Below are 15,808 nucleotides of genomic sequence, written 5' to 3'. Positions count from 1 at the left end.
AGGATTGGCTCCCCTGCATTAGCAGTCACTTCTATTTGATTTTCTATTTGTCTCTGGGTAGACCCTGGTAGACACATCCTGGTGGCAATGCTCTGGTAGGGCACTATTTTGAGTGAGGCAATGGGCAAGAACAAGAACTTAGTCAAAATAAAACGACTTTTTCATTTACAAGGAAAAAGAAAGTGCAAAATTAAAGGACAATAGGAAGCAACTATGTTACCAACCAGAAATTTGTTTATTAAATTTGTGTATATAGAAAGTTTCCCTGTGAAACATTCACTCCATATTCATGGCTCAGCGCTCCTGGTGGGATTGGATTAAGACACTTCTTTCCATTTGCTTTACAGGGCCAGGGTGAGGCACAAAGCAGGCAAATATCATCTATCATTTAATCAGCAGAACCCTAGATGTCGCTGAGGTTGACTTCACAGCTACCTTTATCTGAGAGACTAAGAGACGGCCTCCTAGTTACAACATTCTTAGCAGTCTTCCTTTTCTCCAGTTATTAAACGACTCCTAATTTAAGGCTCAGTCCTCATCCAGTCCAAGCAGTGCTGATAGGCAGTGCTTCCACTGACACTTTTTCCATTACAAAATAGTGTTCTACACAAACATACTTTGTTTGACACCAATAAATCAGAGCAGCTCTTTTAATCATACCCAAGACTAAACTAGGACATTTTTTTTTAATGTTATAAAATTTGGTGACTTTTCAAAGAAAACTTTTTTTTTTTTTTAAGTGGCACAGTCGAGCACTCCCTGTTCCTGGCAGCAGCTCAGAAGCGCTCTGAGAAATGCATCTCTTGTGGCAGTTCTGACCCACGTGGAACCAAGAAACCTTGGAAATCTCATGGGAGATGGATTTTTGTGAGTTTTCCAATTTAAACAGGTGGAGATAAACCAAGATAAGCGTCTGAGACAGATCTGCAACATGTGGAAGGTTCATCTATAACTAGAACTATGTGCATTCATTTTTATGGCCTTATCCTTTCCTTGAAATATACCTACAGGCACTTGATTAATGGTGGAGAGAGTTATGTAAATGAATGAATGGGGAAAATAAATGTAGTAGAAAGAAGCCTTCATTCTTAACTCTGACAAATGCTAGCTTTCCAAAGGAGAGACTATTTTAATTGGCCAGCCGGTGCCTCAGGATGGGTTTGAAATGACAAGGAGAGGATCTTCAAAAGCCCAGCAATTCTGATGCTTTTCCCAGACAGCAGCAATGATAAGAAAAAATAACATGATGTTTGTTTCTGTTACTTAGATATTTCAAGTGTGTTGCTTCAAATCAGCATTTAAGTTCTTCTGCCATGTTCACATGGCAAAAAGAGAAATAGATGTCTTTAACTTCAGAACAGCTTTCTCAAGTCACACCACAGTTCATTTCATGACTCCAAAACACTCCGTATTTATTTTACTCCATTTCTTCGTTACCACCTCAACTTTAGCAAGTGTTGCTAAGTAACATTCTACAGGCCCTTATAATTTTGCTACATGACTGCACTATAACCACGCGTTAATACTTCACAAAAGCAGTAACTACCAGCAATAACCACTATATTACTTTTTAAGGGAAACCACAGAACTTTCTCATTATGGTTGTATACGCTTCCGAATTTTGCACCAGTCACCAGGGTAATTCACCATTACTGGAGGCTGAGATGTATAAATTCCCTGGTGGATTTACAGAATTATTGACACTTCTTTCACGTAATAGAAGTGTGCGACGAGTTTAGCTGTGACTCATTTCCCTTGCTTATTAAATAGGGAGATCGGCTGGCGCTGCCACTGGGTGAGTACTTGTTTGTTGTGCGCTCCCCCAGTCCCGGTGCAGGCAGCACTGGGCACCTGCCGAGTCAGCAGTGTGGTGCTGGGTGAGCATCGGTCGGCTGGGTCGTAGGCAGCGGTGTGACGGCAGGATGACTGGGACATGGTGGAGACCTCTGGTTAGTTATATGGGCTCTTGTAAACTGCTTCTCCACGTATGATGCCAAGATGTCACCACACAGAGTGGCCGGGAAGAAGACAACCTTGGGAGGCTGAGCCCCTCGGTGCTTCGGTTGTGGTCAGCCCCTTGACTGTCGATGGAAAAGGGTGAGAACTTGATATCCTAGAAGGCTCAACAGCAATAGGAGGCCACTTTACTTGAAGGCAGGTGGCACAAAAGGACATACACCAAGAAATATTTCAGCTTAACTTCTGCATGAAATAATTCACTGGTCTTAACCAGCAAGGACAGAATGAAAATCCATGTCTTAAACAAGAGGTGATGATGATGCTGGAGTGGGATAAAGCAAGATGCTTCTGAGCTGGGTCCCAACACACACAGAGTTCAGAGGGAGTTTTCCGTCCGCATAAAATTTGAGAAGTCAGACATATAATTACTGTGAAAAAAAGAACCATTTTTCATCCTTTTCAGTCTGTGGTAAAAGAAGTTAAAGGAAAAACAAATACCTTTAATAATTTCAAAATGTTGCACTTTGTCATCAATCTCAATTTGCTGTAACGAGCCTTGCAGGAAGTTCAAAAGCTGCAGTGGGACAAAAACGGGCTTCAGGGACGTAGGGCATTCCAGAAACGTGGTTCAAATTGTGCCAGATAATGTCTCAGCTTTAGCAATATTTTACTATTAACCTTATTCTAAAGTGGAGACATATGCATGCATGAGCACATGTACATCTGTACATACACATATACATATAGAGCACACGTCTGTGGATGCTGCTGCATGTTCATACACACGCACAAATGCATCTGATGTCAAAGGGAACAGGGTCCTTCAACCGCTCTATGAAGGTTTAATTTCATATCTACTGTTTTTCCTGTTTTGCTGGGTTGAAGGCCTAGTATTTACATGTTTCATTATAACATTCCCTCTCTCTCAAGGAACAGACTGGTTTGCCATGTTTAATAAAGTAATGAAACACAGAATGAATCTTTCTAGTGGAATAACTCCATGAAGCCGTGTTCTGTCTTATCCTCACTCTGTGCTGCAATTTCTTTAAATGTATCTTTGTAGCAACCAAACTAGCCATAAATTAGTCATGATGATATTACAGCTGAATTTAATTTCAAAGTCTCTCAGCAAGTTGTTAAGGGTTTCTTGCCTAGGTCACTCCTGAGGAAATTTGAAAACTCTGGTATGATTTATGAATATTGCTATATTGCTAGTATACAAAAGGCTATGGGGAATACAAGCACATAAACGTCTGTTTAATTCCGTTCCAATAAAAATTTCATTTCTTATAGCAAAATAAACATGTAAATCAATGTTTAATGATTCTGTTGTTTTATTACGTAACTTATAATTTGTCTTTAAACATCCAGGCCAAGTAAAACCTAAGACCCTGCTCACTTTTGTTGAAACATAATGATTTAGAAATTAGACCTGTTCTGCAGAGGTTGCTTCCCTGAATGGCATTCATAATGCAATGTAAGAGCAGAAGGCCCAGGAAACAAAAGGCCTTGTTTCCCCTTTCCCCCATGTACAAATACATTAGCCCCATTATTAGCCATTTTTCAATCTAAAGTTCCTCCCCCCCCCCCCCCCCCCCCCCCCCCCCCGAAATTTACTCAACTGTCAAGGGATAATCAATTTTCTAAACTTGCTATACCATCAGTGTTCAATTTCAGGGATGCTTTTACCTTGAAACTTGTTGTACAAGTTGCATGGACATAAACTCCTTCTGTTCCTCATCATGTAACCTATTCCTAATAATAATCAGTATTAATTCCTTTTTAATGGAATGGCAAATGGCCACTAGTGAGGAGAAGAGGTTAAAAGAATTGAATTTTGGCCTTTTTTTTGCCAAATTATAAGCTTATCACAACTCTAGACTCATACTAACCACCTGCTGAAGATCCAGCTCTGCTTTAAGAGACTGAAGTCCGTGGGACTTGCATAAGTAGGAACATGGTGACATTTTGCAGGATCTGGCCATTGCAGTTAGTAAGCACCACGTCCTCCTGGCTTTTGGAATGCTGTGCAATCAAAAACCTCCCTCGCACTGGTGAATGAGTAACCTCCTAAGTCAGTATCATTTCTAATTTATCAAAGGTCCACATACATTAGTTTCTTAGCAATACCGCACACATTTCTTGATCAGTGGGAGGCAGTAATCCCAAAGCTTAAATAGGTTTTCTCTTGAACATATTGTTGACCTTAGGTAAGTCACTTAATCTTTCTTTCTTTCTCTGTTTTTCTGTCCATAGAATTATGATAATATTAGCTTACATCACCTGCTGAATAGCAGTATTCAACACAAATAGCTGATATGAGATTAATATTTCTGAAGTACTCTGTTGCTGAAAAATGCTGTCAGTCCAAAGTGTATGCTACTATAATTATGGTATACAATAGAAATCAGGAAGCTAGGCGTATATTCTTGTGCCAACCTTTATCTCTGCTATCTGACTTCACATGTACATGTCCAATGGAAAAGGGATTTGAAAACTAAAGTGTCCTTGAAACTAAACTAGAAACTTTCAACCAATGGGGAATGTCTATCAATGCCTGTCTGGGGCTACTACCAGTTTCTTCCAGCTGGCTTTGTCTGATTTTGTTGCTGCATGTGCCAAAATCCACCATTCTGACTAGTAAAGAGTGGAGGGACAGCTTTGAGAAAAAGATTGTGGCAGGTCAGAGTATGGGGGGGTTTGCAGAGACCCTCCAGGGTTTTGGCTCACCACGTCTGCCACAGCCACACACCTGATGATGGTAGAGCAAGAGGTGACAACAGTCCTGCCATCTCCACACACCCGTCATCCTGTGCCTGACAAGGGGACCCAATGACCCGTGCTGCAGCTCCCTTGCTAATGAATTAAAATACATAACTATTCTATTTGGCTTGAAATTCCCAGAAAAAGGAGTGACTGTCCTATTTTTTTCCATCCTCAGGCAAAATTAATCTGATTTTTGGAGGTGAGCACTACATACCTCATGTCAAAGACTTGTACAAATCTTCATGCAGCTCTTCTGCCACAGCGCAGGAGGAGCAAGGAGCTTTCCAATACTCCTAAATGAGGAGAAAAGTATTTTTTTCTTTGAAACTCTGAAGTTTAAAGAAGCAGCAGAGCTAAAATTTAGAATGAATGAGATTGCACTTACCCTAAATACCTGCTGCCTTGAATGTCCTCCCTCGCTCTTCTGTGCCTGCTTAGCAGTAACTTTCTCCCACCTGGAAAATGCCCTGAACATTTTGGGCACTCTCAGGAACAAGGAGTGGCCCATGTGCCATTCAGTCACAGCAGGTCCAAGGCACTTCTGAAAAGCAAGTCATTTTAATCGTTTCACTGTTGGGTACAAAGTGGAACAGCAGGTGAAGCAGGTTGGGTTGTTTGGGTTTTTTTATTCCCAACTCAACATTTCCCCAGGGAATTCCTCCAGATTTCTCAGCATCCCCACAGGCAATGTCATGGTGCAGCTGTACTGTGTTATACCAACCAACCATGTCCCCACTGCCCTCTAGGTTCGTACACCTTCGAGTAGAGAACAGCATTACACAGCTGCTTTGACTAAAGTGTGGGTCAATTTGATTGCATGCTATTTTATTATGTAGATGAAAAAACACAGGCTGTTAGCTTTCTATAAAATGAATGAGGAAAAATAACCCAGAACAACAGCCTGGAGATAAAAAGCCCTAAAGTTCCAGAAAATGTCAACTCCAAGAAATGCGGTGGGTGTAAAAACCACAAATTAAGCTTCACATTCATATATAGCATCTATGTTTGTTCTGAACAATGCTCAATGGTGAGAGCGGGGAACCCCGTGAGCACTGCCTCCCACTGCGGACATGCCTCCCATTCCCAGGGATGGGCAAGAGCCACCCCTTCCCACAGACATCCCTGCAAAGCCACTGTCCGCTCTGCGTGGCACTGGGGAGGAGGCTTACTTCCTCTTTGCAAAGCCCTTTCCAGCAGGATGGAGGTGGGCTTTGCTCTGGATACCCCTCTAGGCAGCATGTGAACAGGTACCAGACCGGATCATTGGGTGTCGGTGTTACCTGTTGCACTGCAGAAATTAGTGGGGAGCTGTAGGAGCCACTGCCTTGCTCCAGTTCTAGTCGAGGACTGGGGTGGGCTCATTAGCCTGAGCCCAGACTACATGGCATTCACCCAAGACAAGGGGTGAGAAAATAATTAGTCTTTGTTAATCTATAATATGTCAGAAGAGAACAGGAAATGTCAGCTACGTTGCTAATATTTGCATAACACCGTTCATTAAAAACCTACTGAAGTTTGACTCAATTTCCACATTAAAAAAGAAATCAAATTAGAGATTTTTTTCAGTCAACCTTCTTCAAAATTTGACCAACACAGATTTATCTTTTTTTCTTTTTTTTGAGGAAAAAGACTTTTGACAAACTTAGGGAAAAAATAAAAAAATTATTTAGAGTGAACATCCTCAGCTGTGCAAGATCTCTGTAGCAGCCAAGGTATTACAGAGGTTATAATGCACCGAGTGCTTTAGGGGGAGGAAATGCTTTTGAACAGGCTGTTTTGAAACATACAGTCAAAGCATCAGAAACTAGTTTAAAAGAAAGGCTTTATAAATATTTGGGTTTATGAATCGGTGTAAGACTTCAATGAATCGGTGAGTGGAAATGAAAATCATTACATAAACCTAATTTTCCTATGTCCTATGTTTTGGAAGTCAAACTCGATACTATTGCATCTTGCAGAGATGACAACCATGTATTAGGACTTAAAATCTTCAATCCTTTCAGAAGACATTATAAAACTCACTTGCACCATGGTACTTGAGAAAACTAAACACTCGCCCACCTTCACGACTTTCTCAGAGAGGCTGCATGGCAAGTGCACTTAAATCTTTCAGCTGAGATGCAAGCAGTTAGAAACAGCTACTGAATTGCTGGCAACGTGAGCTAGTGTTGAACTAATATGAACTTCATGCAAATTTTTGTGTTTGCTAGAATTGCCGGTTGGGGCGAACTTGTAGTAACAGGCTTGTCGGAGATCTGCCAGGGGAGTCTCTCTGGCAGGCTGCGAGCTGCAGCTGGAGCCGCCTTTTCTTGAGTTTGCTCTGAAGTTAGGACATGCTTGCGCAGCTCAGCTATAAACTTTCAGCTGGAGAGGAGACAGAGAGGAACCCAACAGCCCTGAAGCAGCTGAATGTCAGGCTAATCCCAGAGCAAAGTCAAACCTTCAGTGAAACTGCGAAAGTGAAAAGTTTACGGAGGTTCAGACTGCGTCTAAGCTCATCTCGTCCAGGCTGAGGAAGGTGTAGACTCAGGAGAGAAGAAAGCACTCAGTTTCTGCTTGTTTTAACAACCATCTGGGCTGCTTGTAGTCAGAAAGACATCTCCACCCCTAGATAAGAAGATCCACCACCTCCACAGAGCCACACACGTGGAGCTCCGCTCCCACCAGACAGCAGCTGAGTCCATCCCTCCATCACTGCCTGCTTGACCACCATCACAGCAGTGAGGAAGTTTTACAGGGAGAAATAACACCTTAAACCCTTTAAAAAATGAAGAAAAACCAACTGGACAAGCTTCATCAGCTACACAACTGAGTCCAACAAAGCACACCGCAGTCCTCACAAACTTGGTCTCAGCAAAGATAATATTTGGGCTTGCCTGTTTTTCAGCTCTCCCAAGTAAAGAAGCTGTCATTGTTCCCTTAAAAAAGTTCTTCCCAGTTCACGGTCAGGACAATTTCCCTGATATTTCGCCAAGAGTTGGATAACAAATAGCCAATGAAACAAATAACAAGATCAGGCCAGAAAGAAGAGAGGAAATATTTAAAAGGAGGAAAGGGACAAATGAGTCTTCAGAGAATATGAGCTAGAGAGAATGCACTGAGTTTATGTCTGGTACATTTTGCTTCATTTCCAGTAATTCATGCCCTGTGTGACTTCTAGAAACAGATAGAAGAAATAGTTACAAAAAGCACACCAGCAGAGCCATTGCAGCCAATGAAAAAGTGGATTCAAGATGAGTGGGGAGAAAAAGACAAGATTTCTAAGTTTTGACAGCCAAAATAGGTTGTCACTGGGCCAACACATAGAATTTTGCCCTTCTAACTTAGACTCAAGAAAGCAAATAGGATCATTTCTTCTGTCCCTGATCTCTCTGTCCAGAGGATTCCCTCCACCACTGCCATCCTGGAACTGGATGGCCCACAGATCTCAGCCAGCACCTTTGGACTGCATTTCCTTTTAGGATTTGAACAGTGGTTGGTGCTTGGCCAGAACTAACCAAACCTCCAAAGACAAAGTCCCCCAGCAGACGCCGTGAAGGTAGGAAGCCTGTCAGTGTGCCCAACGCGAGGTGTCCCAGCGAGGCAGTGCCATTGCTGCTGTCAGGCTCTCCGAGAGGCGCAGCAAGCTTATTGCTGGCCAACACCAGGTTTGACACTGGAGAGGACTTTGGAGTTCAGGAACAAAAAATGTAGTAGGAAAGAGGAGACAAAAAGAAAATTATGAAAAAGAGAAAATGACAAAAAAAAAACCTATACTGTGCAAAATTTGCATATAAATAATAAAATAATATTCTGTTATAGAAACATTACGAACTAGCAGTAGCTGCTTATTAGCAGCATCTTCCTAGGACATTTCCCACATCTGTGTTTTCCATTAAGAAAGAGTAACAGCCTCTGGAGCACACACTGTTCTGTGTGCATCTACCCAGCGACTGTGAAAATCAAAACTGTCTGTTACACAAATATTGGGAAATAATTCTCTAGATACGTTGTGCATGTATTCACAAGTAAAATATGTAGCCATGCCAGTCCACACACACTAACCACTCCGCTTCTACGTGCAAAAGAGGAGCTTGAGGCAGTATTTTGGAGGAGACCAAGCTCTGAACTGGCAACACCAATCCATTGGAACTGTCACTGCCAAACAACAGCATAGCAACAGCCATCCAAGAAAAGCCACATCTTAATTCCTGCTTGAGCTGGTTTCAACAACCTTCCTCATCCATGAATCCAGAATATAACACAGACAAGAATGCTCTTAATTCTCACTGCCTAATGCATCGTCCAGGGAAGCTCAGGTGTTATTAAGCCCTTTAAACAATGATATCTCTACCCGCTTCTGTCAAAAAGTCACCTAGAAAGTTAAAAGCTGTATCAATACTAGAGAGATACTTTCCTAATAAAGTTTTCATGCGATTGACATTTTTGGTGCAATTTTGGTACAAAGGGAAAGACTCAAACTCACACATGCAAATGGAAACTTCAGGTCATACATGTCAGCTGATTGCCAGTTGTATTCTTCTACAGCACAAGCTGGCAGTAAAGAGTAGAAAAATCTCTAATTCTGGTGAATAGACATTATAGTTTATTAAACCAGTTCACTGTTAGCTCAACAATGCTTTGTTTCTGTACAGTATTTTTTTTTTTCTGTCTTAACAATATCCATATCAATTTTATGGGCAGGGTTCAGATCAAGAACATGTGCTGCTAGCTGGAAAATTGCATTTGACCTCTGATTTTCCTTGTATCTTTTCAGGTTTTGTTTTCTCTTAAGCTTAAAGACACTTTCATTAAAGAAATTATTTCCTTTCTTTGGGAGGCTGAATCAAAAGCCACTAAAACCAGCGAGAGTCTTTCCATTAATTTAGCGAGGCTTTACATTAGACTTTCAATTACAAACAGTAAGTGTAGAACTATAAAGACACTGAAGATAAAGGAGAGGGGAGCGGGAGGTGGAAATGTTTTATGAACATTTACAAACCTCTAAGGTTTCATTTGGCTTTATGTTAAGTTTAGGTCAAAGGTTTGGGTCAGCTTTTGTTCTCTTCAGTCCCCATTTGCTCTGATCTTCTTTTCCAGAGCAGGAATCTTGACAGATGCACTGTGAAAAGGGAAAAATTGGTTTGAAAAGCTGGACTCAAGAGCTGCTAGAAGTAGAATGATGAGGCAACTGCTTTGCAGTTTGTTTTCACATCACACAGACTGCAATTCCCTCAGATAAAGTAACGCAGCATCTGAGTGAACCCTGGAGATATTTTAGGGAAACATAATTAGGGGTCCACATCATGGTCAATGTTCTTGCTTGGCATCTCCTGCAATTCACCCCAACGGTGACAAATGGCAAGGCTGAGTTTTAGGACAGTGCCATGCCCTGAGGCAGAAGCATTGGCTGGGTTTGCCACTTGTAAAACCATTCAGTTGGGGACAGTACTTTGTTGACCAGTGACAAAATGCAGTCTCCCACAGGGAGATGGATCACTTGTCCTCCAAAGGTCACAGGGCTCCAGCATGGCAAACCCACCATCCCCGGCCAGTTTCTGCTTTGCCCTGACCTGGGACGGGCGAGGTAACGAGAAGAGGATTTTGGCACCTGTGACACAGAGATACAAATACCACAGCTCCATAAGGAGAGATAGCATCTTCAGGTTAATTTATTATTAGGTTTTTTTAATTTTTAGATGATATAGTGGGAAAATCTGAGCAGCTTACTGGCACGTCTTCTTGTGAACTTCAAAGGTAAGTATGAGTTGAAAACAACTACTGAATTTAAATGAATTATGTTAATCAATTGGACAATTTGAGGTGGGCAGAGGCGGGGGAGTGTGGGGTGTGAAAGGCAGCTGGTACCTGGAAAGAAGAATATGAGCAAGCAGAGGTGATAAAATCACTAGCCCTGGGGGACAGCAGGAGGAACAGGCAGCTCTCAGCCGCAGAGCACTAAACGTGGTGCAGTCACAAAACAATTCCTTCTGCTTCACCCCCAGCTCCCTGCTGCTGCCCTATGTCCCTGCTCATCCCCACCCCAGCCACACCAGTACGGGTGTTTGCAAGGCCCCTCTCTAACCCAGACCACTGAGAGCTGAGTTAACACGAAAACTTTCTGCACTGCTCAGATGCAGGCTCACTGGATGGGGCTGGCACGTTACATGTGCTTTGGCTCAGATTCATCCTGTTAAGTTTAGGTATTTAACCACAAACTAAGTCCCTAATTCCCTTAAAATCCTTCTCCAGCAATCAGAGAGAGATGGGCACCCCCCGGGGGCAATCCCTGCTGCTGGGGACATAATTTTTCCCTCGTGGCACTGCCCGTAGTGGGAGCCAGGACAGGTCACCCCGCTCAGCCCAGCTCTGGTCTCACCGCCTCCGTTCAGAGGCTTTCCCGTCTCGGCACAGGGGTAAAGACCATGGTGTGGCCATAGAAAAACAGAGACAAAAATAGGTTTCTGACCTACTTCTTGGCAGTAGACAGCAGTGAGGGCGGCTGCTGGAGCTGAGGGGGAATAGATCATAACCATGCGAACTGCACGGATGGGTTGGTGAGCCGGGAATGATGTTGCTTCTCCAAGCTGGCTTTTCCAGCTTTCCTGTTTAAGCCTCTTCTCCCTCTTTTTTCCATCCCTGACACACAGACCTGGATGATTTCCCCCCCTTTCATTTTTTGTTGATGTCGCATTTTCTTCTGTGTTTATGTGAAACAACATTATTTTCCATGAAAAAGGCAATTTTTTAAATCAGCTCAAGACAGTTGCTGTCTTGCAACATCTATTTTGAAGATAGCATTTAGAAAACATTTTCATCCATGAATATTTGAAGATTTTGTATATTCAAGCCACTTTCAAATATGAGATTTTTTGCATCTCAAGGGAATGGCACTGTAATACTGTAATCTTCTATATTAATCGTTCCCTTTCTGATTTAAATTCAGACATACCATGGATTTATATTATTACTTTTCATCAATAGCAAGCAATTTCCATGCTAGCAGGCTATCAGTGACATCTGCACTGAACAACAGAGAATACCTATTCTTTGAAAAGTTTTCTCTAGATAATTTTTAACTTCTTTATTTCTAGATTATGCTTTTAATTATCAATGTTCTTTAGTGTTTCATCTTCCACAGAAGCTTCTAATATTTAAGACATGTTCTTCTCAGACACCCACAGTTTTTTGCTCATGGAGGCTAAGCAGGCTCCATGGGACAGGCAGCCCTAGATACCTGACAGCTTTTACTCTTGTTTTCTCCAGTGGGATGGTTTACACCAACTTGGCCAAATTCCTGCTCAGAGCAGAGGGACCGGATGCTGTACAATGCACACATCCAAGCATTCCCGTTGTAATCAATTAGTAAGATGAGATAATTTAAAAGAAAACATTTCCTTTGTCCCATACAAATATTTTCATTACTCATTTCAATTGGCTAAACAGCAAAACCAAAGCTTTTTCTTAATAAAAAGTGTGTGGTTTTAAAGCAAATACCGCCAAAAGTAAAGACACTGGAAATTTTCTTTCTGGGAAGGGTTGGAAGAGAATTGATGGGGAGTTTTATCTTTGGGTCACAGATACTTAGAGCCAGCTGCAGAACTCTCTTTGAAAAAATGAGAACTCCCCTGAGAAAAACAGCAAGTTACCTCTACTGACTGACTCCAAAGAAAAAATACTGCAGTTTTACCCAACACGTCCTGTTTGGTCCCGTTCCTGCCTGGGAAGGTGTTTCGCTCAGAGCGAGCCCGTTGCTGCCACATCCTCCCACCTCAGCCGAGCTGAATCCCAGGAGGCTTCTCCCTGTTGTGTTGCCAGGATGCTCCTTACGCTCCTTCTGTAAACAAACAGGACAGGTCTCACAAAACTCTGCAAGACACTTTAAGCTCCATTTGCACAGAACAACCTTTTACCACTACAAGAAATCAGGGAAAGAGGACCTAGCGCTCCCTTCGGTTGAGAATCACAATTCTTGGGCATCCTATAGACATAGCTGTTTAGGCTACACTCGAAATACCCCAGTACATCCTCAAAACAGCTTCTGAACTTGCTTGGCTTTAAAAAACATGAGTATTGCTGCTGCTGTTGATGCCATTTGGGCTCAGATTTATTTTTAAAAAATATTATTCTTTTAAATTAAATAATCACATACCCGTACATTGCCTACACTTCTTCAGAGATTTTGGGGAATTAAATGTAAATGGCTGTTGATGAAACTCAAGCACTGTGTGCTGGTCCTGGAATTCAGAGGCAGCTTTCCGGGATTAGATGTCCCTGGCTAACCTCAGCTGTTAGGAATTATTTTGGAGCTTGGCCCTGGCAGGTGAGGGGTAACCATGAGAAGGAGAACAAAAGGGTTTCTCTCTCTTCTGCCCCTGCCTCCTCCCTTTCCAGCATTGGGCAAATGTGGTTTCAATTCAGAAATACAAATGTCATCATCAAAGCCACTCTGGGGAGGAAGGAGGGGGGGAAAGAAGAGTTTAAAAAAATCAATTGGATTGCAATTTATCAAGATATTTTTACTGTGACATTGAACTGAAAAGTCTTAACATCCACGTGATGAACAAGTGGGGGAGCTGGTGAGGGGCTGGGGGTGCTGAAGCTAGCCTGCAGTATGCTTGCAATGCAAAGAACTTCCCTGCTGTCCCAAATAGCTTCTAATATTTTGTTTTTTCCAAAGCCAGCTCTTGTCTGCCATGAGTAAACCCGTGATCCCTTGCCACCAGGAGTCTAGGGAAAAAAGCTCCACCTTACATGCTGTTCTCAGAGCACTTTGGGACAGTTAAGTGTTAAAAAACCCTTTTTTCCCCTAACATTATCCCCCAACTTGTGCTTTTGGAAGTCTCCAGGCTGGGAGCATTTTTTGTTTCCTGCAGGTTATGACAGCTGCAACGCAAGGGCTGTATGTGGTGCAGCTCTGACAGCAGCCGTGAATAATGCAAAAGGGCTACGAACACAAGAAGTCACTCTGAGTGCTCGCTGTACTTTCTTAATGTATGTGACATTGACATAATATGCCCCAGGGCATTTTGGATCAGATGGCATTTGCCTGTTCCACGTGTTGGTTTTATGAACAGCAATCAAGTTGTGAAACACATGTAGGCAGCGTGTGTGGCGGGTGGCTTTCCATCCTCTGCATGGGTGGGATGCACACGGCCGTGCTGAAGGCACCGCTCCCAACAGAAATGCCATTTTGCCATCAGAGGAGAGGGCTCCTGCTCCCTGGCAGGGCTTGTGGTGCACTGCCTGGATGCTGCTGCAGGGTGATGGTGTTATACTGTCATTTCATCTGACTGTATAACACACACAGCACCTAGAAACAGCTTTCGTGATACACAGAAGCTCAACCAGATGCATCTTGCAGGAGCTGACACATCAGTTGGATACTCCTCACCCGTATAAGAAATTAAAGCCGTATTTCCCAAGCACACAGGCTGGATAGGAGTGCTGCAGCAGCTCAGCAGAGGGGCAGCCCGAGCCCCTCTTCCTTAGGCTGCCAGGCAGCAACCCATCAATCTGATCCACAGCCCACAGAGCTGCGTTAGTGAATCAACAGCACCGAGAAGCACGTCTCCCCCTCCCACAGCCCCTGTCCTTCAGAAGGAAAAGTCCATTTCTGCAGGGACAGGAAGCAGGATTAATTCCGCTCTGATTTCCTCCTCCCTGACACCCCATTCCAGCTTTCATCCTCCTATCTGGGCTATTTAGTCTAGAGCAGGGAAGACAGAGAGGAGACATGATAACAGTCCTTAATTATGTAAAAGGCTTATGCAAAGAGGAAGGCAATAAATTGTTATCCACATCCACAGGGAAAGCACAAAAAGTAATGGGTTTAAATGCAGCAGGGGAGGGCTAAGTTCAGTGCTGGAATAACTTCCCGGCTGCAAGGGTCATTAGGCACTGGAGGAGATCACCTGGGGAGTCTCCACTGCTGGTGGGGTTAAAGAAACACATTAGACAAACATGTGTCAGGCATGGGGGGTGGGGGTGGATGAGATGACCTCCTCAGGTCCCTTCTAGCTCTATTTTCTTCTATACCACGGTGACAACGGTCCCAGCCTTGGTCCTTGGCAGCCAGCCGCGGCAGAGCTCCACCTCACCCGTGTGTTTCTGTACAGGATGGCAACCCTGCGGCGGCAGCACGCTTGGCTCAAGGAACCGATGAAGCCACGAGATTGGGTGACCCCTCCAGTCATCACACAGCGAGCACAGCTGTCAGGTCCTGTAGGACCCAGGCAATTACTCTGCTCATTCCTAAATAGTTTCATTGCCTCTTAAACAGCCAGCAAAAGAAATTCAGGAGCCCTAAAGAGCTCACTGCCTCTGCAGTGGGCAAAGGCTCACACTCACAAATGCTCACTAGTACTCTAAAGCAGGGGCACCCCAACAGCCTCCCCCAGAGCACGGGGATGTCCCCACAAGCAATACACTTGGAAAGAGTTACTTTGCTCAGTGCAAGAACACCAGACACCTTGGACTACAGCTTGCATTTGCAGCTGGTACAGACTGGTCTTGCACAGCCCTTGCAAGAAGCAGCATCCCCTGAGATGCTGTACTCTGAAATGCACTTCTCACCAAATTGTACCGAAAATGGGACTGATCATCTGTTTACGTAAGGATATCCTTAAGTGCTTTCTGGATTGAGGCCTTACCCAGCTACATTTCAGGCCCTTGGAAGTCAGTAGGGATTGATTAGCCTCTCTGCACGACCTGGGCGCTGAAAGCCTACGTGTCAAAATGAGACTATTTTACTGAATACAATTTTTCTCTCTGTGTTTTAGATAATCCTAGGCAGAGAAGATGGTCAATAACAACAAAACCAGAAAACAGCCCCCCTTTTCTGACCAGCAAAAGGGTGTGAGTGAACCCTAACAGATGTAATTTGTATCATTACCGCTGATGAAGTTAGTAACCTTTAGCAAAGAGACATGGATCAATAGCTACTCGAGAAGATGCAGCTGCAGAGATCTAAATGGGTGTAAATGAGGAAGCGAGGTGTAAAAGGTAACAGCAAAATATTTAAACCAGATGAAAGCTATAGGGTAGGTTAGTGACCTTGAAAGAACCAGATAAGTGAAAAAGTAAGAGAAGGGCAACAATGATT

At 43.2% G+C, this 15,808-nt stretch overlaps 1 long non-coding RNA gene across 1 annotated transcript in view; it reads right to left on the bottom strand.

The window, feature by feature from the left end:
• Positions 1-254: 254 nt before the first annotated feature.
• The window catches only part of LOC121087888, a 37,750-nt gene continuing 22,196 nt past the window's right edge, over positions 255-15,808 (bottom strand). The window contains exons 4-8 of the long non-coding RNA XR_005827784.1: positions 12,395-12,541; positions 9,707-9,826; positions 5,111-5,266; positions 4,940-5,018; positions 255-2,387 (exon numbers count right to left, since the gene is read on the bottom strand). This is a non-coding gene — a long non-coding RNA (uncharacterized LOC121087888). The remainder of the gene's footprint in view (positions 2,388-4,939; positions 5,019-5,110; positions 5,267-9,706; positions 9,827-12,394; positions 12,542-15,808) is intronic.

This window comes from Falco naumanni, chromosome 4, assembly GCF_017639655.2.
Source record: "Falco naumanni isolate bFalNau1 chromosome 4, bFalNau1.pat, whole genome shotgun sequence".
NCBI classification, from domain to species: domain Eukaryota; kingdom Metazoa; phylum Chordata; class Aves; order Falconiformes; family Falconidae; genus Falco; species Falco naumanni.
Note: the sequence above shows the minus strand (reverse complement) of the source record. Positions and strands in the feature narration are given on the sequence as shown.